Genomic DNA, 23,305 nt, shown 5'->3' with positions numbered 1-23,305 from the left:
TAGATATCGAGGTTTGAGTCTTTATGGTCGCTCCTTGACCCTCGTGTCATTTCTTGAAATTACATTTTGTGGCGAGGCTTGACAAAGAAGGGATAAACTACAGTAAAGTCTTGATCTATCAATAAGCCTAATCCTCGGGTCCGTTCTTGGCCCCTCGAGGGGGCATGCCCCCCAGTGGAGGGGATAGGCGAACTGCTAAGATCGTGTAGCTCCGTTCGGCTTAGATCGAGACTTTACTGTAATCGAATTCAGCTACGAACTATTTTTCCAAGTGTGAACTATATTGAATCCTACTCTTGCAAAATTACTAAGCCTACAAAGAACAAATCACGCGATCCGTTCGCCAGACAATCGATCAATTCGTACACGAATTGCAACCTCGTCTGCCGTTTAAACATCGCGCAGTGTTCGTGTCTGTCGCGAGCTGTGGATTCGATTGTCCCACCGCGCGACAATAACTTTATTTCGCGAATTTCATCGACGGAACATAGACATTCCGGTGTTGCTATTGCAGTGCCATGGTGTAAATTCGCTATGGACCCTTATCACGCGAAGCTCGGAAAGATACCGCGGGTTCCGTGAGGTGTAAAAATACTCGCGAAGCTTTTTCCACTTTTCGACCGGCTTCCGGTAACCTTTCGCCCCGAGATTGACACATTTAGTGGAAACATTGAGCAGCCGGGGTGATCCGAGATTTAGGTTGAGAGATTGTCAGTGAATATTTAGATTAATCTTCGAGCGGCCCGGGTGGAGGCATAAATCGGCAGAAAAGTTTCCGCGGTTCTGGAAAGAGTGACCCGAGAGCGTACATTTTTATCTGAAACGGGAGGCTATTTAACACGGGTAAGGAGAGAAGCTTGAGGGGCCGCATTATTAAACCATAAAACTTGTGTAGCTCCCGGTGGAAACAAGGCCGGGGATCAACGTGTTTCGAGGTGGAACGCGGTTTCCGAGGGAAAAGCGCAAACAACGACGCTCGTAAGGCGTTAAAAACAACCGATGCGAACAATAGTTTCGTCGCGGTTCGCTTGCCAAGTCGCGGCGAATCGGTTGTTATTCACGTGACACGTGTACGACACAAACAGCTCGTCATAGTGCAGCCAGAAAACCGAGTAACGAACGCCCGAGTGCGTTTCTATAGCTCGCGATGCACCTGCACGTGCGAGTGAACCCGCTACAGGGTTAATCAAGGGCGATGCACACGGATTTCATTATGCACTCGAACCTGCCCAACCTAAACCACCGTACGAACATTGTAATTATTAATTATCATCAGCTTACACAACTACCAACTAATTCTTCGAACATCGCGCAAGCGAACGTTCCACAGTCTGCATTTATTCGCGAAGCAGCACTGCGAGCGTTCACTATGCATTCTACCGTGCTTCTGCACGTAATAAACTGCTGTTCTGTTTGTAATAAACTCACACAGCTAATCAAATCATCTCCTCCGATGTAAATTATTCTCAGATAATTGAGAGAACAAAATAGTTGTTGTATCGTGAGTTTGTTTATCGAGGAAAATTGTGAATATTTAATATACTTTATCGTGCCTCGATACATTAATAAATACATTTTGATATAATTTAAAAATACAAAAATAAGAGATTATTTATATCGTGCGTTTATTTATGAAGGACAACTCTGAATGATTCAAATGTTTATTGGCATTAGAGATTATGTTATTGTAGCGCGGATTATAGAGAAAAAATTTAAAAAAATGAACATGAAAGCTGCACGTGTTCCGTATCTTGAATAGTACGTTCATAAGAAATTTAATATAGTAGGTAATGAAGTTATATTTTTACAACATGAAACATAAATTTAACACAACCTCAAAAATAACTGTTCTGGTACTTATTTATCGGGGAAAAAGCAAGAGCACATAAAGTCTGTAATGGCGCACCGATGTCCTCGATAAACCTAATGCAGCAATAAAGTTACATTTCTGTAACAGGACTGATAAACTCGATAAAATTCTGAAGAATGAAAACGGCAGCAGGGCAAAGGTGAAGATTCATGGTATCGCGAGGCGAGGCACCACAGGTATCTATAAGGGTGGCGCGAGTGGCAGTGATCTCACACTATCATAAAGTTCGAGTAACTGTCCCGGAAGCTAACTTCGGTCGCATTACTTCTCATCGTGCGAGCACTAAATTCACCGACGAACACCGGGAAAACGTTGCTTATCGTGTACAGTTAGCCTCAGAATGTGAGCCACGTAAGCTACGTTATAACGAAACAACTTTTGTTAGGGGGAAGCTCGGACTTCAGCTCGCTGACACAGGGGAACGTGTGAGAAATCGGTGAAGCTAAAGTTGCTATGCTTTTTTTTTACAGAAGCTGGGGTGTTCTTTGAATTTTTCCGACGTATTTTTACCTGATAGGTAACGTAGATATATCTCGAGGAACCGAGGAAACAAAATATGGATGAAATTAGATAGAAATTAAAATTAATTAAATAGAATGAAATAGAAATCCTCCCCTATGGTTTTAATAATGTGACAGTGTGTATTGTATCAGCAGACCCAATAATTCAATATATTTTCACTCAGTAGAGAAAATATACACAATTTGAGTAACTGAGAAACCAAATTCCAACCCCTAATTCTGTAGAATTATTTTCAAAATACATTGAATATAAATTTCCGCCTACAATTTTAATATTTCCATAGCCTATTTTATGCGAGCATTTTCAGATATCTTGGATGATAGTAAATTGCGAACGTAAGAAAATGGTAGATAAACCATCAATTTAGATGGTACACGCAGCGACATCTGAAAAACCAACTCCATAGGGGTGGCAAGGGGTTGGAACATCCATCATGACCGCCACGAAACCAATAAATCCATTAAGGGAGAGCTGATAACCTTCAAACAACCTCTACGCGACTCCACACCCCTCAATCTCATTGTCAGTCTTCAACCCCCCCGGAAGCAACCCTTATCTTTCAAAGTCAGCCCCGAAAAGGGGGAGGACAGACTTCATCTTCGGGCGAAGGGGGTGCACGTTTTAAGAATCGCCTGGTAATTTCACGGAACGTCGTCTTCGGCTGTTCCAGCCATAAATCAGGGGAACGATAAGGGGTCGATGGGGGTGGTTTCGCGGCAGACGGACGCCAAATACGAATGGCTCAACTGTACTACGATTTGTTTGAGAATTATAGCGTTTACGGGGCAGTCGTACCCCTTCAAATTGAACTGGTACGTTTTCAATTATTCACATCGCATACCTGCAATCACTAAGTATAATTCGAATAAAATTGAGTTCTATTTAGGTGTGGCTGGATTTTTTCTCTTGTAACACGACTTCTAAACAATTAGAAATAAATGGAAGCATTGATTTTATCTTCCTTTTTAATTTCATAATACCTGGTAATAATACCCCATTGAATTGATAGATTTTTCAAAATAGATTTTAGCTTTGTTTGATAGCACTGAAGCAAAAGGATAGTTCCAGGACTATGTTTCAGGGTAGCTAACTCAATTTTTTAAAAGATTACTGTGGACCCAATGGGGTAGTTGGGAACATTTTCGATACGATGAAGACGACCCTGGACCAGGGTTCTATACGTGCTAGCTCCTGGTTATATTCCAACTGTGTTTACCTCGCTATAGGTTTGGCTCCAAACATACTGCCGATGAAACAAATATGGCGCCTCCTCTACAAACAACGGGCGTCAAATAGAAGCGCTCCTGGGTTTCGTAAGGTCACGATTTAGGGACGATTTAGGGACGACCTAGGGACACCCTTACACAAGGACACCCTGTAGGTAAATAAGCTATACATACGAGGAACGACCGTGCAAATAGAACCACAGTAGAACAATATTCAAACAGATAAGCCGTTCAAGGGTCACAGTTCAACTAACCGGACTCCAACGTGAAATATTTCACGAAATTCACTTATCAGAATTATTCGAACGAAAAGTCATAGCTACCGGCGAGAATTAGGTGGACTTCTATGAACGACTCGCACGCTATGCGAACTACTTTTCAGTCTGCTGCTGTCAGTTACACGAACTTGCTCGTCCCTGGGGTTCATAAAAATGGAGCCCTACTATATATATACTACATGTTCACAATGTACTCCCTGGCAAAATCTCATGTTCTGACATCTGGAGTAAATTTACTTTAAATCTACCTCTCTCAGGAACCCACGTCATCGCGTCGTTTTTTATGCGGCTGCACGACGCATTCTGTAAATCAATTTCTCAATCGATTTCTCTCTCTCTCGAAAGTAGCTCCAAAAAAACCATTCGGTGGACACATTGGAGAACATTTTTCGTACTTCTGCGTCGTTCGCAAAAAGAAAATTCCCAAGAATCCTTCGAATGCAATTATTAATTCGTTTGATTTACAGTTTGTAAGACATTAGATCGAGTCAGAAACAATTTCCTTCTGTAACGGTACATTTATCACGCTGATGGCTTATTATGCTCGAGCTGCTTGACAAATGTCAAGAAGTCATGCCAAATAATGGCGAACGTACAGGTTGTTCGACTGTGCGTGTGAGTTCGACTTCTACGAGCCAGTATGAAAATAAAGATTCAAATCAACAATCACAATTTTAATGTAATGAGGTAGTTTTTCAAGGTTATTAAGGGTTAACAAGTCGACCAATAAGCCGCAAATACATGCATGTACCATAGCTATTTTTTTCAATTTGATCATGACGGTAATTCATTTTTCAAGTCTAATTTAACTTTTGCCGTAAATCACCTTTCACAGCAAAAATTCAGAAATCGAAATTGAATACGTAATTGAAGATCATGGTGAAAAAATCAGTCAAATTTACTTTTCAATAAAATTGTACTCTAAATTATAAATTTGTGTATTACCTTCGTCAAGTCTCAAAAAATTGTCTACATTATTGACAAATAAAATTGATGTGCCTGAACAGAAATTATTTAAGAATCACACACACACACCATTACCATTACGAACCCATTCACTGCCCTCCTCCAATAAAACGAAATAAAGAATAAAGAGCCGTGTCTCCACGGAAGACCAGGCCACTTTCCGCCAACGAAACGCAATTTCGCAGGTGTAAACCGACGGAAAGTATCGCCTGCACTCTAAGCAACAGTGATTCCGCGAGGATCGTGGCGACTAAGGGGTTAACGTTTCGACCGTAACACTTGCCGCGACCTGTACACATGGGACAGAGGAGCATTTCTATTAGTTATTAACGTGTTCGCTACCCTGCCCCCCTCCTCGACCGTTTGCACCACGAGAACCAACCCCACTTCGTTTTTTCCACGAAGGCATGCTCACGCACTACGTCACAGGGATCGATCCTCGGCCACGAGGTCGAGGGCTGGAAAGTGTTACGAGAGGAGAAAGGAGAGAGAGAGAGAGAGAGAGAGAGAGAGAGAGAGAGAAGCAGCCTAGTATTCTGCCTACCGGAGGAAACGAGCCGATTCAACGCCAGAGGCACGGCTTTCCGCGTCGCTTATTAGCCCCCCACCATCCTCACCGCCCACAACTTCAGCAAGTAGAAGAAGGGGTGTTCCTTAGAGAAATTCAGCCCCACAAGCATCTTTCGGGGCGAGGGGGTGAAAATGTCACCGGGACACCGATTAGAACACCAGCAGAGACACGGTTCCGGGCTGCCATTGTTCCAGCACCGAAATTAGGGGCTAACGAGGGCCCCCCAAACGCAAATTCTGTATCGATTTTTAGATCCCGTGCACGCGTCGCTTCGAATAAAATAGAAAATGGTGAATTTAACTCTTGAATCTTTTAGCGTGATTTTTTGAAGAACATTGGTTTCGTTGGAATATTGGAGAAATTTATTGCACGCGCACACCAATTAGAACACCGGCAGAAATAGTCGCTTCCCGACTGGCATTGTTCTAGTCGCGAAATTGGGTACTGACGAGGCTCCAAACGCGAATTGAATATCGATTTTTGTACCCTAGGCACGCTTCGTTTCGAAACGAAATCGAAAATGGTGAATTTGGCTCTTGAATCTTTCATTCGAATTCATAAAAATCGCTGGAATATTGCTTGCAAGAATCTATTGTACGTACAACATAGTGACCTGTCCACTGAATGAATAAAATTAACACTCGAGGTACAAGTCTGTTGAAATTAGTAATCAAAAATCGTTATTTAATTTTCTCAGTGATATTTCTATAAATTCGTGTCATTGTTAAAATCTTGCACTTGAGAAGACAATTCCAACCATAGAAAAGGACATTACTTACCATTGAAATTCGTAAGTAGAAACGTCAGCCATACACAGACATGTTAGCCATTCCTCAATTCAACAGTACGTCTACCAAACTCACTTTCAAACAATTTTATACATTCCCAGTCAACGTTGTTGTAAAATTCATCGCACCGGCCAATAATTATTAACACAATTTTTATTTTCTATGCAGCTTAACGACATCATCGATCGCTAGTTTGTTATATTTCTGGCCTGATTTCGTTTATAAATATGTAAAATTGTGTAAATTCAGCTAGGTCGGAATTTGGTTTTTTGTACACGCAATGTTCCGCGACTTTCATGGAAATACTTTTTCCATAAGATCGCGTTGATTAGAATCTCCATTATGTTAAAATATTTAGCAATTAATTCTCAGGTGAATGTACACTTAGCGGGGCAGTCTTGGGCAGTGGTACCAGTAAAATATTTTTCAACGAATTGCAAATGATTGTTGCATGGTTAATGCGTTCGAGCTGGTGGGATCATTATGCATTTTTGACATGTACAAGTTTATACAATCTTGAGTAAAAATTGTTTAACAACTAGGTCGCAGACTTTATAGATTTGTGGCACGTTTGGTCCCTTGAAACTTAATATTAGAAACGATTTCAAAACTTTTCTCCATTTTAATTTTCATAAATTAATTCATCAAAATCTACACGGCCGCGAAAAATTTTTCAATGAATAAAATTAAGTATTCTTCATGTGAAAATTTTTATAAAAATCCAAATGAAATACATTTCTATTAGTGTCAGAACTTGTTAAAGAGAAAAGAAACTTTTATCCATTCTAATTTTGATAAACTGGTTCATAAAAATCTACACTCCCACAAAGACTCTTTCTCTTTCTCTCTTTCTCTTTTCCCTACTACTAAAATCCGCAATCTGTACACGCCCACTGCATAACAGGTACAAGTCCAGTTTTATTAAGCCATATCTAACCAGTTCGTCCAAGAAGACAGCAAGCCCATCGGCCACAAATACCCTAACGACGACTGCGCATGATTACGGCTACTTTGTACGAGTCGTTACGAATTCCCATCGCGAAAATACGATAACCCCTCGCGAAGATAGCTGTCGAAACCACACTAGCAAAATTTACCGCCGTCTGGATGCCTGTCATTAGCAATTAAAAGAGGCAGGCAGGATCGAATTAATTTTAAACAGGATCGTTACGGTTCCCCAGCCGACAGAAACCAGTTCCCCGGTCGTAATTAGTCCACCGCTAACAGCAAATCAGCGTTAAAGGATTAAATCCTTGTCCTGGACGCGGTGTACACTTAGTTCATTCGAAATAGCCCGCGGTGGGGGTAGAAAGAGTTGAATGGGTTCAATTAGACAGCGAGGGAGCGTAATAATTAACGTTTCTTGGCGACACCACCATCAAAGAGGCCCCGCCGAAGAAAAACACGCAGGACTCTCTCTCTCTCTCTCTCTCTCCTCTCCTCGAAAACGTCTACGGTGATAGTGTTTACCTGGCGTTCTCCAACCATTCTCAAAGCCTCGAATAATCGAGCAGTCAGCCGAGAACAGCTAGAACGCGCAGAAAAAAGGAGAATCTTCCATAGCGGGCAACTCGCGAGCCGTGACACCGATACCGGCCATCTTGAACGATCGCGAATTACGAAAATGCGTTGCTATTTCGCCCGTAGTTGGAGAACTGAAAAAAAAAGACTCGATCGGCGAAATTGCGCGTGCAAATTCTAGTATGGACAGCCCAGATGCGGCAATGTGTTTATTTATTAACATGTTGCATGCCACTGCCTCCGATAGCACACCGGTTCTTCACACAATTCTATAGTGAGCCCAACACGTTCTTCAACCGGCCTGCTACAACCATGATTTTACGTATCACGTGAAGAAAATCAATTTTCTGCATGTCGTTACTTGTAATTATTAGACTGCGGATCTTTATGCGAAATAAAAATTGTATGGTAGGAACGGGGACCAAATCAAAAAATTGTTTCTTTCATTAATAATTTTTATATGTTTATGGTAATGTATTGGTACTCATAAGTGCCTTGTGTCTGTCTTCTGTTTGATGTTTTGCTTACCCATTTTTGTCATAAATGCATAAAATTCGGAGTGTAATTGTAACTGTAGCAATTTATAGCTAGAGTTAGTGCATACAGGAGCTAAATAGAAGGGATTGTCTTTGATTTGAAATTTTGAGATATTGAAAATGATGTGTCGATAGTGAACCGCGGTGCAATCGAGGATAAAAGGAGACAAGTTCTCCTCTGTTAAAGAAAACCGAACGATTTCAGCGGCGGTGGCCACTCGCCTACCGTGACACCAATTAAGCCTTGAATTATTGTGCACACGCGGTTACACGAGCATGCAAACACCTTTAACCCAATTTACCCGGCACAAAGATTTCGTAAGCGATAACGTTTCGGTTCGAGGGGTCTCTTAATTTCTGAGCACTGTTTTTCAGTTAACGGGCTGCCAACGTGCCAATTTTCCCAATTAATCTTTAACGAACGCGCTGTTTCACTGTTCCATTTCTTTTTCTTTTAATTATGCTTCTAACTGCACTAACTTCCTTATCAGGCTGTAGATCATTCTAAATTAAAGTTTGTTCCCTTTCCCAATAACAGGCATTAATTGGTCATTAATTCTACTGCGCGAATTTTTTCAGCTTATCGATAAGAAGTATTTATAAAATGTCTTCAAGGCTTTACCTCGTTATACCGTCATTTTAACAGTATGATTACTGCACTCGTCAAAATGACGGATCGCAGATTATGTAATTATGAAGATCGCAGTGATTGGACTGCAGATTTTATGTATTCATGACGAAAACTGACTAGATCAAATTCGAAATAAAATGAAGATTCAAATAACGTAAAAATTCTGTTCTGCAAATCATTATTTTAATCTGATTAAAAGAATAATTAATGTTTCCATTCGATGCAGACAATTTTTATTTTGCATACAAATACTGATGCACACTGGATACACGTAATTAATAAGACGTGTTTTGTAATAAGAATCGCGGCAACATCTCGATTAGTACATGTAATATTGTCAGTTTTAATAGGCAGTATAATATAATCACTTTGAAGGCTCGGTAGTTCAAGTGTTAAATTAGATCGTGTTTGATAGACTCGTGCCCGTTATAAATGCATAAAGTCCACACGATCGTAACACGAATCGTAACAGAGTACCGATTGATATAATAATTGTCCAATATTTCCACGCAAATTTACGACTGATTAGAGACATAGACATTGCCGGTACAGATATTACAATCAACAACTGTGACGTTCATTTACGGCAAGACGGTTCTCGTACACCGTCCACAGTATCACAGTTAAACTAATTCAACGCCGTGCTCCGAAGGCAATTATCGGTCTGCCGAGCGAGCCAGGAGCAGTTATATCAACAAAATCAACGAGCACATTAACCGACACCTCGTTCTGCGTGCAAACATCGCGCTATTAATCCGAACTTTCTCGGCGGTCCAGGGAGGCTCGTTTCAAAAATATTTCCCCGAACAAAAAATAGAACGGCAAGTGTTGCGAAATCTCTGTCAACGGCTCCCGGATAGAATAAACTTTTTTCGGAAAACTTCACCGACCCCCGACCACCATGGGAAACAAAACGGGAACACCGGCGGACGGTTCCCAGGGGATGGAGTCGGCACACAAACTAATCAACGATCCGGGCGCGGCGCGCGAGAGGAGGGAAACTTTTCAGCGATCGGCACGAGGAAAAGAATTTTCGAAAAAAAAAATAAAATCGGCACACGCCACCACCCTTTCCCGAGGACCGACGCGAACCGACCGAGAGAACAAAGCCACCTGAAAATCCCCGAATGTCGAACGGCCTGGCGCTTCCGACAAGCAGATCCAGCCAATCGGCACTTTTGTCCCGTCTTTTTCCCCGTTTTTCTGAATAAAAACACCCCCGGATTGGCTGCCACCCCTCCGACCGGCAATCGCGGACCTCGCAACAATGTTGCCCGTCTGCTTGCCCTCACCCTCCGCCCCTCGTTCCCCCCTCGATCGCAGTCCGATCGAGTTAAAGCGGACCGATTTGTCGAAGAATGGAGCCCGGCTCTCTGACAGAACGATTTTCGGACGTGATCGACATGACAGAACCGGGAAATGAGCCGAGCCACGGCTCTGCAAGCGGTTTTCAAAGAGACGCTGCAGCTCCGTAAGACGATCACTATAACGGCTGTCACGCGATGCGTCTTACTTCACGATCGTCGATCAAATAGATCTTGGAATGGGGAATGAGGCGGTGGAGCGTCGTTCGCAGCGGGATCACATCGATTGTATGTATAATCGCATCGATTGACGGTGAAATAAACTTTATTTAACGGCGAGATTATATATCTGAATTAATATTTAAGGGAAGACCTTGAAGATCATCTTTGTACGTTAAAACGATGTGCAGTGAAGTCTTGATCTGCTGCACTAGCGCGAGTAGGTATTGTCAATGACAGCCAGTGCAAGTGCAATCGGGACTGCGAAACCCTTGACCATATAATATGGCAATGCGAATTGTATAATCCACAAAGACGCAAGCTAACAAAGGCCGTACTTAGTATGGGCCTTCAACTACCTCTTAATGTAGACACACTTATAGCGAAGCCAAATATTGAAGCTTGTCTTTGTATTCATTCCTTTTTCAAAAATTGCAATCTACATATTTAGTATTAACGGACAGTGTTATCGTATTCAATTGTATTATTATTGTACTCTTCTTGTTCTATCTCTGTATACTATATTATTGTACCCACTTATATTATTATTCCTGTAAAGCAGAATAAATCCAGAAGGGTTTCAAATGCTAAATAAAAAAAATTTTAAAAAAGTCTTGATCTAAGCCGAACCATCGGGTCCGTGCTGTGACATAGATCGTGTAGGTCTACTATGTTCTTGTGACCACGCCGACCGCGCCGTACGTGGAAAAAGACAGCGCGTGATTAGTGTCAGTTTAATCAGAAAAATGCCACAAATAAGTCGGTGGAGATCCCATAAAACAATAATGAAAAATAAAGAAGTGTTGTAGTTTACTCACAGGGTATGCCCCCCAGTGGAGGGGACAAGCGAAGCGACTAAGATCGTGTAGCTCCGTGCGGCTTGTATCAAGACTTTACTGTATAATGAAAATGAGAATTTGCACGAAGACCCACAGTCTAGTAATAACATATTAACCCCTTGCACTCGACTGGTGACTCTGAAGCACCACTAGAAACTGTTTTGGCATTATTTCAAAGAAAGTACAGAAAATATTACAATGTATTTGTTACATTACAAAATTTGTATTCAACAGATTACTAAACATTAAAATTAAATATTCTAAGACGGAAGAAACATTTCGTTTTAGAATGAAAAGGGTTGAAAGGCAGATATAATAATCTAGATATAATAATTCGATAAACTGAAATGCACTGTATTTATGTGCATTGCAAGAGTGCATTGAAATTTATCAAATTTGTGCGACCGATAATATTGATTTCTCCACTTCATCGCACAGTAAAATTGCAAGAAAAATAAACCGATCACAGGCCAGTCGTAAAAATGGCTAATACTGAGGGAACTCGACGCAACACGATGGCCTCCGGTGAAATCGCCGAACGAAACCGTAAATTGCCATGATCTCGTCCCGGAGACGTCGTAAGATCGTATCGGCCGTCTTATTACAAGCCGGTGACATTATAAAAACGCGTTATTAATACATTGACGGCGATCCCGGTGGATTTACGACAGGAAAGTACCGATCCGCGGGTCCGCAGGCGTCCGCGACGAAATCCGTAATATTTTATGCCGGGGATCATGAATACGTAATAGCGACTCGATCGACGTCGAAAGCAATTTCAGGTAACTTTTATTAGGCCGCGTCTGTGAGGGATCAAGACAGGAGGACGAGGTAGAAAACGTTGTCTCTCCGGGGTTTGGGGATTCGTAGCCGCGGCCCGAAACAAAGTCCGAAAATCCGCTTTGACCGCCTAAGCTGATTTGCAATTTAAATTCGCCCCGGAGTCGTCTCGTTTATATGTTCATCTAGCCGGGCGAATAATCCGAAATTATCTGCACATTCAAACCAGAAAGAGAATCGTTTTTGCCTGACGTATCCGGCAAATTAGGATCTAGCAGATCAAAATCAGCACGAGGTGTCCTGTCAACTTTACTGTTTTATCAACGCGGTATTTCTTTAGCCAATGAAAAACAAATGGCCAGCTCCGAGCTCGATTATGACATTCCGACGTCGCATCTGTACCGTGGGGATTGAAATTTGTACAATTAAAATTAATTGCGACGCGAGTCGTGGTTTATATCGATTTTTTTTTTTATTGTTATTGTTGCGGACAGCGGTTTTGCGGATCGGTGTGTTCGAACGCGTAGCCCGCGGATTTGCAGATTAAATGCGATCAGGATTTTTGCGTTACAATAAAACCGGACCGGTGGCTTTTAACAGCTGTTGCTTGTTTCGTCGGCGAAATTGCTCTGCGATTGCTCGAGATTAATTAAAACAGATAATTAGCAGGAATACGGCCGACATTCTGCGCTTCGCGGAGCGTACTGCATTCTTTTTTTATGGCCTGCGTTGGTGCGTACAATTTTTTACGGGGGAAACAGAGTTTCAGATTAAGAGTTTCTTACTGCCTCGAATACAATTTGATTCGAATGGAATTGAAATTAAAAAATGTAACGTTCCACGCACATTGACTTAGCGCGACGGAAAAATTAATTTCGAAAATGAAGAGCAGGTGGGCGAAAGAATTGTTATCGGTCGGTGGGGTTGTATTTCATATTTTACGGTACGCTACACCTGTGTACGCAATGCTTGACTGGTTCGTCGCACGAAACAAGGTTTAAGTGCACTAGCGGCATGGAACATGTGTTGAATTAATATTAACGATAACACAAGACTATTAATTCTACGACCCGGCTGACCCTCCATTATGGTAACTCTCAACAAACAACTGCGAATGAGTGGCGACCAACTAACTCGAAACTACGGGCGGTATCGTATTGTAAAACCACATGCATTACCGGTGCGCTTGGAACTTTCAGTGTTAAGTGGAACTTTATTGCAAAACACGTCATGCGACCATTAAATGCCGCATAATTACAGTAAGGTTCGCGCTGGCTCCGATTTGTATTCAATGAGGCGTGCGTTAGAAATAAACATATTCTTTGCATTTACTCGATATATGTCCAAAACACGGGTCTGGACAGAGACATACATCGGCGAGGAGATACTATTTTGATCCAACATAGAAAAGGACTAGAGGTCTCGATTCATGGCCCTTGACGGGGCATACCCCGTGGGGGTAGTTCTGGGACCTTTATCGGCTAGGCACATTTGGGACATACATAAACACTGCAACACCCCTAAAATGCGTCGAACTATTTCGACACACCCCGTAGAGATCAGTCGACCGGAATTCGGGGAATTCCGACGAGAATATTCAACAACCTGTCAAATTTCGGTTTCAGCCTAAAGTAAGTCTGCCCAAGCGTTTCATATCCAGTGACGTGTCTGCCAACCGCGGTGCCCGTCTTCGCGCACGACACTGTCAGCCAATAATTAGCAGGCGGACGAGCCAACTTCGTCGAGAAAATCACCGGTGGAAAATTCATTAAAACGGAATTCGTTCGTCGGAGCGTAGCCTCGCGGTGCTTGTAAGGTCGACTCGATAGATCGATCGGGTGCTGCACCACCGTATCGAGAGAGTACGCGATACGGGATGCGAGTACGTGGTCAGAAGGGCGTTGTGGAAAACGGGTGGCTCGGGGGTGCAGGCTAATATAAAAGCGGAGGAATGTTTCCTGTACACTCGGGAAAAACCAGTGCTGTCGGCAGCACGGGGACAAAATGATCGACGCAGGGGGAAAAAAGGTGACGAACGCCGATAAAAACGGCCCCCGGCCTACAAATTGATGGAAACAAACTGGCCGAACCGCAATCCTCATTCACGCACGGTTTTTGTACACCATTGTGTCAGCGGTGAATTTTTGAAAATGGAAAAGCATGATTTCACTTTTTGTTTCTGCATTAAAAATTGCGTACTTCCATACGCCGTGTGAAGCGAATAGTTCTCTAACAGATTTCGATTTCTTTTCCTGAGCCTGTGGAACTTTTCTTGACTTTTCCAGGGTGTTAAACGAAGCGCGAAATACCATTCGACTTGGTTGAATTTGTTCATTGAAAATTCTGGAAATATTTATTTTTACCAGATAATTGAAAGCGAGGTTAGTGAAATATTTGTTTTTATTTTACCGTGTATTTTGCCAGGCTTTGAACCACAGAAAAATGTCTACAGTCCAGAACAGTCCGGGAACAAAAGTCCAGTATGATTTGTGGAGGCTGGAAAAAATTGAAAATGACCAAGAAGAAAAAATCCGGACGAGAAAACCGTCCCCGTTAAAAATACGCGGCGAGTGCAGCTGCGGGGAAGAAACGCGGGGGCGGGGGAGGAGGAAAAGAATAATAGATTCGCGATCAGATAAAGGAAGTGTAAGGAATATAGAACGGGCAATACGGAGGGGTTGATCAATCACAATAAGGAACAGTTTTGCAAGGAAATAAACAGGAAAATGCCGACGGAATATCCGGCGAAAGAGGGCTACGGGAAAAAGTGGGTAAGCTAAATGGACGAATGAAAGGGATGGCGGAAACAATGGGCGAGTCTCGCGTAAAAATGAAACAATCTCGAGGCTCGATCGAGGTAAAAAAAATAGCGGGGGCGCGGAGGGGGAAGAGGTGAAAAGATGTAGGAAAAGTGCCAAAGTAAAACGAATAAAAAGTCGGTAGGAAAGTGGAGTGGAGTGTGGGCGTAACATTAAGAGAAAATAATGGGAGGAGAAAGAGTGGGAAAGAGAGAATGAGAGAGAGAGAGAGAGAGACGAGAACGTGGTGCTCGCGGATAGAAAAAGGAGCGCGAGCTGTGTAAGTAGAAACAATATGTACAAATAAAAATGAAACCGAGTCCGAGAAGGGAGACGAAGGAGCGAAAAAAAAAGGAAAAGAATCCGCGAGACAAAAGAGCCCGGGGAACGCTCGAAAGAAGGACGGACAAAACGCGAGGGAAGGCAAAATGATGGGTACAAATGGACGGTAACGGAATATAAGAAAATAAAGTTGGAACTTCTCGACATAGAAAACGGATCCTAGAAATTGTCAAAGAACGGGACAAAAGGAAACGAAGCTCTCCGACGAAGTACGGTCGAGGTGCAACAGACCGAGCCAAAGGCAAGGGGAATCGAGACAAATAGGAAATTAGCTGGATGGAAAAATGGCCGAAGTTGATGGTTCTATCTGCGTTACTGACAACGATTTATACTGCGCTATGAACATTGCACCCCCTCTTCATTATGTGCATTCATGCCTCAGAAAAATATTTCCAGGGGACAATCACAATTAAAACAACGAGAATTTTTTGAAACACCGAGACTATTCATATTTTAGCTATATTCATAGTCAGATTTATAATAAATTCACAGTCAATTTCAGTATATTATTTTTAATTATTTAATTTCTGCATCCAAAAATCAATACAAATATGCAAATTTGAAATTATTTTACTGTACACATAATTATGAGAATTCTTGTTCCTCGTGCTGTTGAATAGGAATCGGCCAACGCGTCTGATCATGGCCAACCAATTCTACTTCCTGCGAATACGCGAAACTTCCAACTCAATTTTCTCGCGATCGGAGCGTCAACCAGAAAAATGTTATTCGTTTTCGTTTACTTGTTTCTTCAAATAGAATCAGGCCATCTCGTGGAACCCATGCTGAGACAGCCTGTATGAGAAGGAAACTCTATATTGTCTTCGAGTTATTTAAGAAGTGGATGGAAATGAGCAGGTGAATTAAAAAGGAGGCGGATTAGGAGGTGAAGGGTGGTTGAAAAGGAGAAAGTGTGGAAGAAGACCGGGTAAAAAGCACGTGTGGTTGTAGAGGCTGGTACGTGATGAACGCGCGAAATATAAAAAACCGGCCGGGGGTGGAACGCGAGGGGTGAAGGTTGATATCCACTTGACTTTGGGCCGAGTCACTCGTGGCCAGGCAAGTGGCCTAGACGAAGACAAAGACCGGGGATGGAAACGAACGAGAAAATTCCGAGGAAACAGCCCGACGGGGGTGAGAACTCAGCGAGAGGGGGTGGTTTCCTCCAGGAACTGGAAGAAGCTCGCAACGGTATCATAGAATTAAGCAGATGGCGGAGCCGGAAGCTGTGATAATCGATCGCACCTGATCATTCCCACCGGTTTCACGCCGATTAAAAGTGTAACGAGCGGGATCAAAATTTGACAGGTTGGAGTAATTACCCCGTTTTTTGGAACATCAATACAGAGGCGCTACTCTGAAACAGTAACACATTACCTATCATTATTCCATCATTTTTAACAGCCCGTAATGGCTAAAGACTTTTAAGTGGATCCTTCAACAGCAACAACAATTTCAATTGTCAACCAACAAAGTTGCCTGCAGTAACGTCATCTAAGAATTTCGTTCCAGATTATAATGTAAAAGAAAATTTCCAAGCTCCCTTTTGGTACAGCACAACTACTGTAAATCGTGGAAGAAAATCGGTGCAGAAAATTGTTATTTTGCATAAAGATCCGCAGTCTAATAATCAGTTTTAATTTACTTGAAATTGAGCCTTGCGAACAATTCTTTTCTGTTGTACTATTAACCCCCTGTAAAATCGAGTAATTTCCAAGTCACATTGTTAATTGCACTTCCAGTTCTCGTTTTGTTTTACCGTCAGAATTTAACGTAATAATTTATCGTTTTATCACCTCTTTGCAACTGAAGGATATCTTTATTGCGTTTTTGCTGGTTTATGAACACTAATAAAGTCGTAGAATTTTTCTAACCACTTCTCACGTTGTACACGTTTTTCTTAGACTCGAAAGAATTGGGTTGATGGGTGAATATGTTTGAGCGAAAGGTTTTCGATGTTAGGTCACTGCAACGGTGCTGGGCCACGTATCGAATGGGCAGTGATCCTGAAGAAATGCTATGAAATTGCTGAAGGTCGTGAGTACATATTGTTCAGCGAATTTCGAAGCTCGATTGATCGAGGATGCTCTGCGATGGAACGGTAAAAATGTGAAATAAGTGGCCGGCGTGAAAGCTCACATTTTCTGTAAAAACAAATATGTGTTTCGCCGATCAACGTGTACGTATCGAGCAGAATAACGATCCAATTCGATCAGGCTCGCGAGAGAATAAACGAATAAAAGTTGCAACGACGGGCGAAAGATTCTCCCGAACAACAATTCCGTAACAGATTACGGAATTAATAAATCACCGTGTACGCTGGAACGTTTACAGGACACTTGTAGCGTGCACGAACACTCTTCTGGATGCAGCGACTCTTTCATAAATATTTTTAAACCGTTCACGAGGTTATTGATTTCACAGCGGCGACGACAAAGCGCAATTTTTCATATCATCGGCGGACAATGGTTCGACGCGATCGGTTTGCAACGGCGCCGACGAAACAGATATACCGCGTTGCAATCATTCGGCAAAGGTCCCGGGGAGATGAAGTAGCGGTTTCGAGAGCGAACGGCACGGAATTGAATGGCACTTGCGTCCAACAGTTTGACTCAACTTGTCGTCCGAACGAATCAACAAACACTGGGACGAGTCTTAACACTCGACGACGTTGCTGAAATTCTGACGAGTATCTGGTTAATTAGAGCGGAGCTGAGCCCTGGAATACACTTGCAATTTCGTGGATAGGGGGCTCAAAGGAATGCTGGAAGCGCGGAGGAGCGCTTCAAAGGATCGCTGAACGATTCTTGATGAAAGGACGCGGACAAAGCGATACAATAATCATTCCTGAAGCGGTGGAAGACTCTCGATTACGATGAAATGCGTGAAAGAGGCTCGGAAATCGGTTAAAGTCTGAGGCTGAGTCAGAGGTGTGAGTCTCGGTTAAAAGTGGAAAATCAAGGGCTAATGTTCAAGATTGGGGGTAGTTCATCATTGTAAGCGGGGTCGCTTTCAAGTCAAGGTTTTAATTCTAAGTAAAAAATTCCAAGTTAAAAGTTGAAAGTCAAAGTCTAAGTTTAAGCAAAAAATCAAGGGCTAATTCTCAAGGTTGGGGGTAGTTGAAGACCATTATAAGCAGGGTAGTCACCTTCGAGCCGAAGCTTTATTTCTAAGTAAAAAACCAAAGGCTAGTGTTTCAGTTAGGGGGTAGTTGAAGATCATTATAATCAGGCTGGTCACTCTCGAGTCAAGGGTTAGTTTTCAAGTAAGGGGGTTGCTGAAGATCATTACAAGCAGGATCTTCAATTTCAAGGCGAAGTTCAAGTCTACATAGAAGGTCAAAGTATAATTTTCAAATGAAGGGGAAGTTGAAGATCATTACAAGCTGGATCTTCGCTTTCAAGGCGAAGTCCAAGTCTAAATAAAAGGTCAAAGTCTAATTTTCACTGTAGGGGGTAGTTGAAGATCGCTAGAAGCAGCTTCTTCACTTTCAAGGCTACCATTCGTCGCGACCGACTCCTGTTAAACTAATTCCCAATTATTTCAAAGAAAACTCGACACCAGCTTGACGTGACCAACTTATGATACGAACGAGAGACTCGTTAGAGTTCCGATGAGTATCTAGTTCATTAGCGTGAAACTGAGCCCTCGAAAACAGTCGCAATTTCGTAGACCCGAAGGAAATTGAAAGCACAGAAAAGTGCTTCAAAGGATCGTTAAACGATTTGACGATAGGAGGCAGACAAAGTGATGCAATAACCACTTTCGGGATCGTTTACGTCCTTAGATTGCAATAAGATGCATGGAACGGATCTAGCTCAGTCACGGAACACTCGAGTGATAGAAGCATAATCGAAGATCGTTACAAAGGAGGATCTTCACATTCAAGGATACGTGTTTCCAAAGTCTCTCGATTGCGATAGAACACGTAGAACGGATCCTGATAAATTAGAAAACGTTAGAGATTGTCACAATGGAGAATGTTCATCGTCAAAGGTACAAATCTGCGTCTCCAAAGTCTCCAGATTGCGATAACGAACCTAGAACAGGTCTAGCTAAGTTAGGGAACACTGAAGATCGTCACGAAGGAGGATGTTTACTTTAAAGGGTAGAAATGGATGTCTTCGAGGTCTTTCGATTGCAATAGAACAGTTCTAGTCAAGCTAGAAAGCACTGAAGATCGTCAGGAAGGGGGATGTTCACCTTGACGAATAAAAACCGTGTATCTCTCGACGTGACTCCAAACGATCTCGAAGAACAAATTCCAGCTACAACAATGTCCCGAAACGTCTAAATCTCATGCACAAGCGGCCCGAAACTCGGGTCATCGATAAGCCCTCGGCGATCAAGGCCGCAACCCCAAGAGCCCGTGCACTGAACGATCCGTGCTCCTCCAAGGACTCGGGGACTGTACATCGTCAACAGCATCGATCAAGGACACAGGAGTCGTCCCGTTTGGCGATTCCCGGAAACTTTGCATCAACAATCCTTGGAGGAGTGCGCACCGAGGGGGACAGAGGCAGGGTTCAGTTTGGCAGGGATCAAGGCCTCTGGAGAAAGAGCTCGAGATAATGGGAGCGAGAGAGAGAGAGAGAGAGAGAGAGAGATAGCGAATCCGGGGAGGGTGAAGAGGAACGAGTCGACCGCAGTCGGGTAGTCCTTGATCCGCCGGCAAACCGAAACCCGACAACGCGGCCTCGCCACGTCGAAAGCCTAGAAACCTCAGCCGGGTCGAGAGGGGCTTGTTCGCGGAGTCTCTGCTGGTATCGTTTCGAGTTTCGCGAGGGTTGGCGAACGTCTGCCATCTCGCGCTGCCCGCGAATCCGCGCGCGGCCTCTTTCGTTCGGTGCGAGCGCCCTTGCCGGACAGACCTCGGGGTCCTCGAATCTCACGCAGAATCTCGCCAACTCTCGGGGTGAGGAGATGAGGGTGAGATGGACTCACGTTTCTCATCTCGCAGCGGATCGCAGGTGCTCACGTGCGGCCGTCCGATCGTCGCACGGTCGTTGCACCGACAGGGCCCGTTCTGCCAGCGTCCGGTGCGTCGACGACGACCACAACCACGACCACGACGAAGACGAAGACGAAGACGAAGGTGCGAAGGGTGCGACCAAAAAGGACGAACGCGGCCACAAACACGGAGGCGATCGAACGCGATGCTCTCCTCGGAAAGCGTAGAACAACGACACGCGAAACAACACGGAATGGCGAGCACTCGGCGCGATCGCGAAGCACACGCGAGCCACGAGCATCGCCCCAGCTCGGCACCAAGCTCACGACTGCCTCTCTCTTCTAGACCGAGGCCCTAGCTGGGGGTTGCTTCGACGAGAGTTCACCGGTTCAATCGGTGGCTAGGGGCGGCTCGACTCGGGAGGGGGATGCGCTGCCGAAGCTACCGCAGCGCTGTCTGGCGAGGAATAAGGGAGCGAGGAGAACCACCGAGGGCGCAAGCTCGCGGATTTCCGCGAGGGTGAGGGTTGAGGGTCAGCTTGGAGCGAGTTTTCGGTTCTGTTTTCCTTCGCTGATTATTGTTTCCTGCTTTGATCTGTGCAATCGGCTGCTCGGGGTATTTAAGCTTCTCGGGGTTGGTTGAGGCTTGACGAGGGTGAGTTTTTTTAGAGTTGAAATTCGATGTAATACGATTTTGTATAATTTTTTATTGACGTTTAATAATGTTTTGTCTTCAGGGTGAAGTATTGTTGTCTTCGTACAGCTCGACAAGGGTTGTTTGAGTTGAACAGTCGTGTGAGATGTAGGCACGATAATTTCGGGCGAGGGTGAACTTGGAATTTTTCTTTACAGATTATTGTTTCCTGCTTTGATCACTGTAATGGAGCGCCTTGGGTATTTGGACCCTCAGGGGTTGGATGAGAGTTGAAGGAAGTACAAGGAGTGGATGTCCGAGGGTAACATTGTATTTACAATACTATAATACACTATAATCTATCTTTTGGATATTTTCGACGCCTACAGTAAAATATTTTGTGTCTAAATAAGGGTTGAAGATTTTTACGAAGGCAAAAATATGTATAAAATGTACTGTTAGAAAAACCTTGATAGAACGCAATATAAAGTCTAAGATTATTATACATTATTAATTAAAACATAATAAATCAAGGAGGAGCTTGTACGTAACTTTATACAAAATATTGTGCTGCCTGGAATTTGTGTTGGATCAACGTAAATATTTTTATGAAAAATTCTCTTGTAGCTCGTTTGCAGAAATGCAAGGGAAGCAGCGGATCGAACGCGGAAAAATATGTTTGCTTTATAGACTTTATGATGCGGCAACCATATCCATCTACCTGCAGTGACGTTTAATTCTGCGTCGCAGTAGGAACTGTCGATCATGGTCGGGCACGCGATGCTGGCGTTGTATCTCTAAATTAAAACTGTGACGCGATAGCTGATGCGCGACGAACAATCGCGGAATCATGTATGCGCATATCTTCGTGATCAGAGCTCTATCATAGATAATTATAAATTCTATTGTAAATTCTATTTTCAACTTGCTGAAGCTATTCGCGAAGGAAATTTATTTGTCCTGCTTTTACGAACAAGCAATTAGTTATCAACATATTTCAAGTTTAACGGTACGAAGTGGTATCAAGGTCTACTTTCTTAGCCTCTTCTCTTCAATTAACACTTTACCTACCGCAAGCCTAATAATAGGCTTTTTAATGACCAAACTGTATATAAATGAAACTCAATAATATTCTTTCAGAACAACTTGCTAAATTCTGAATAAATTCAATTTATACAGAACTTCTTAACTATTCATCTTCGGTTTTAAGAAGACTAACAAATTGCCGGTAAGTAAATTGTTAAAAGAGTATGAGAGATAATAGTACTTTCAGAAATCTAAAAAGTTGTCGAACAAGATCGGGAAATGGGTACCAGGGTCGCCCACGCAAGGGTAAACTCGAGTCTCCTCGAGCTCGTCTCCAAGAATTCGAGGCAGTCTTGTAGAAGTATGCGAGTCCGATGATAATTCCGAGCATCCCTAACGAAAACACCTTAGCACAGTATGTCGCGGCTAGGAGGGTGGATTTCGAGGGTGCACTCGTTCCGCCCCAACTGTTCCAGGATGAGGATAAATCAAGCACCCGCGGCCCACGTCGCATCATTCCAGAGATATTCGGGATCGCCGGGTCTCGGATGACGGTGGCCAGGAATCGCTACTCGGGTTCAATTAAGCCTCTACAGGCATGCACGTACGAATTCCTCGAGTTCGCCGTTTCTGACGTAAGCGGGCGACCTTGAGCCAGTTTAGCAGGATACCAGGCTGGCGTGGCTAGCCCCCGCGGTTACCCTCGAGGAAGCTTCACCCTAATCGCGTGATCGATCGCCAGCCGAAGGAGTTGGCTCTATCTCTCTATCTCTCTTCAACTGAATGATCGCCAAACGAAGGAGTTAACTCTCTTTCTCTCTCTCTCTCTCTCTCTCTCTCTCTCTCTCTCTCTCTCTCTCTCTCTCTCTCTCACTCTCTTTCTCCCTCGAACTGAATGATCACCGGTCGAAACTGACCCAAGTCCTAGGTCATCACAAAACCGAGAAGGTCTGCTGCACCTACCTGGTTGACCGTCGTTCTGCACTCTCTCCGGGGGTGTTTGCACCCTCTTTGAACTGCATCAACAGGTTCGCGTGCCGGATCTGCTGGTATACCGGAAGTCATCAACGGGAGCCACGCGGCGGCGGTTTCCACCTCGCGCGAGAACGATCTGATCATCCCCTTCGCTCGAGATAACGCGGCCGTCAAGGTTAGCTCTGATAGACGGGATTCGAGCGACGATAACGGTGATAGCGATGTTCAATGGCAGATGGATCGTCGCAGGATTTCTGGGATCTGATGGGAATCTGATGGAAACAAACGGAGAACAACGTGGAAGTTAGGTTTAGTGGAACAGGTGAACAGGTAAAGTTGATAGACTAGGCTAGATAAACTAAGGGGTGCTTCTTATAGGAAAGAATTTTAGAGACGGTCTATGGGGCTGTCCGACTGTGGTTAGGGGATGATTTAGTTTTCGAGGCTTGTTAGGGGTGGTTTTTTCGTGAAAACTCGTTAAACTAAGTTTGAAAAGCTAGCGGTAGGTTCTAATGGTAGGTATGAATTT

General features: G+C 43.5%; 1 protein-coding gene across 7 annotated transcripts in view; it reads right to left on the bottom strand.

Moving 5' to 3' along the window:
* The window catches only part of Dysc (whirlin protein dyschronic), a 145,445-nt gene extending 124,927 nt beyond the window's left edge, over positions 1-20,518 (bottom strand). For 3 of the 7 annotated variants that reach the window (XM_076792016.1, XM_076792017.1, XM_076792019.1), the window contains exon 1: positions 20,136-20,515. The gene's annotated coding sequence lies outside the window, so the exon portion shown is untranslated. Of the gene's footprint in view, positions 1-20,135 lie in introns of all 7 variants that reach the window. The other 4 variants (XM_076792020.1, XM_076792022.1, XM_076792023.1 and 1 more) reach the window with 3 other exon arrangements.
* Positions 20,519-23,305: the final 2,787 nt, after the last annotated feature.

This window comes from Halictus rubicundus, chromosome 8 (genome assembly GCF_050948215.1).
Source record: "Halictus rubicundus isolate RS-2024b chromosome 8, iyHalRubi1_principal, whole genome shotgun sequence".
Taxonomy (NCBI): domain Eukaryota; kingdom Metazoa; phylum Arthropoda; class Insecta; order Hymenoptera; family Halictidae; genus Halictus; species Halictus rubicundus.
The sequence above is the reverse complement of the archived record's forward strand: the minus strand, read 5'-3'. Positions and strand labels throughout refer to the sequence as shown.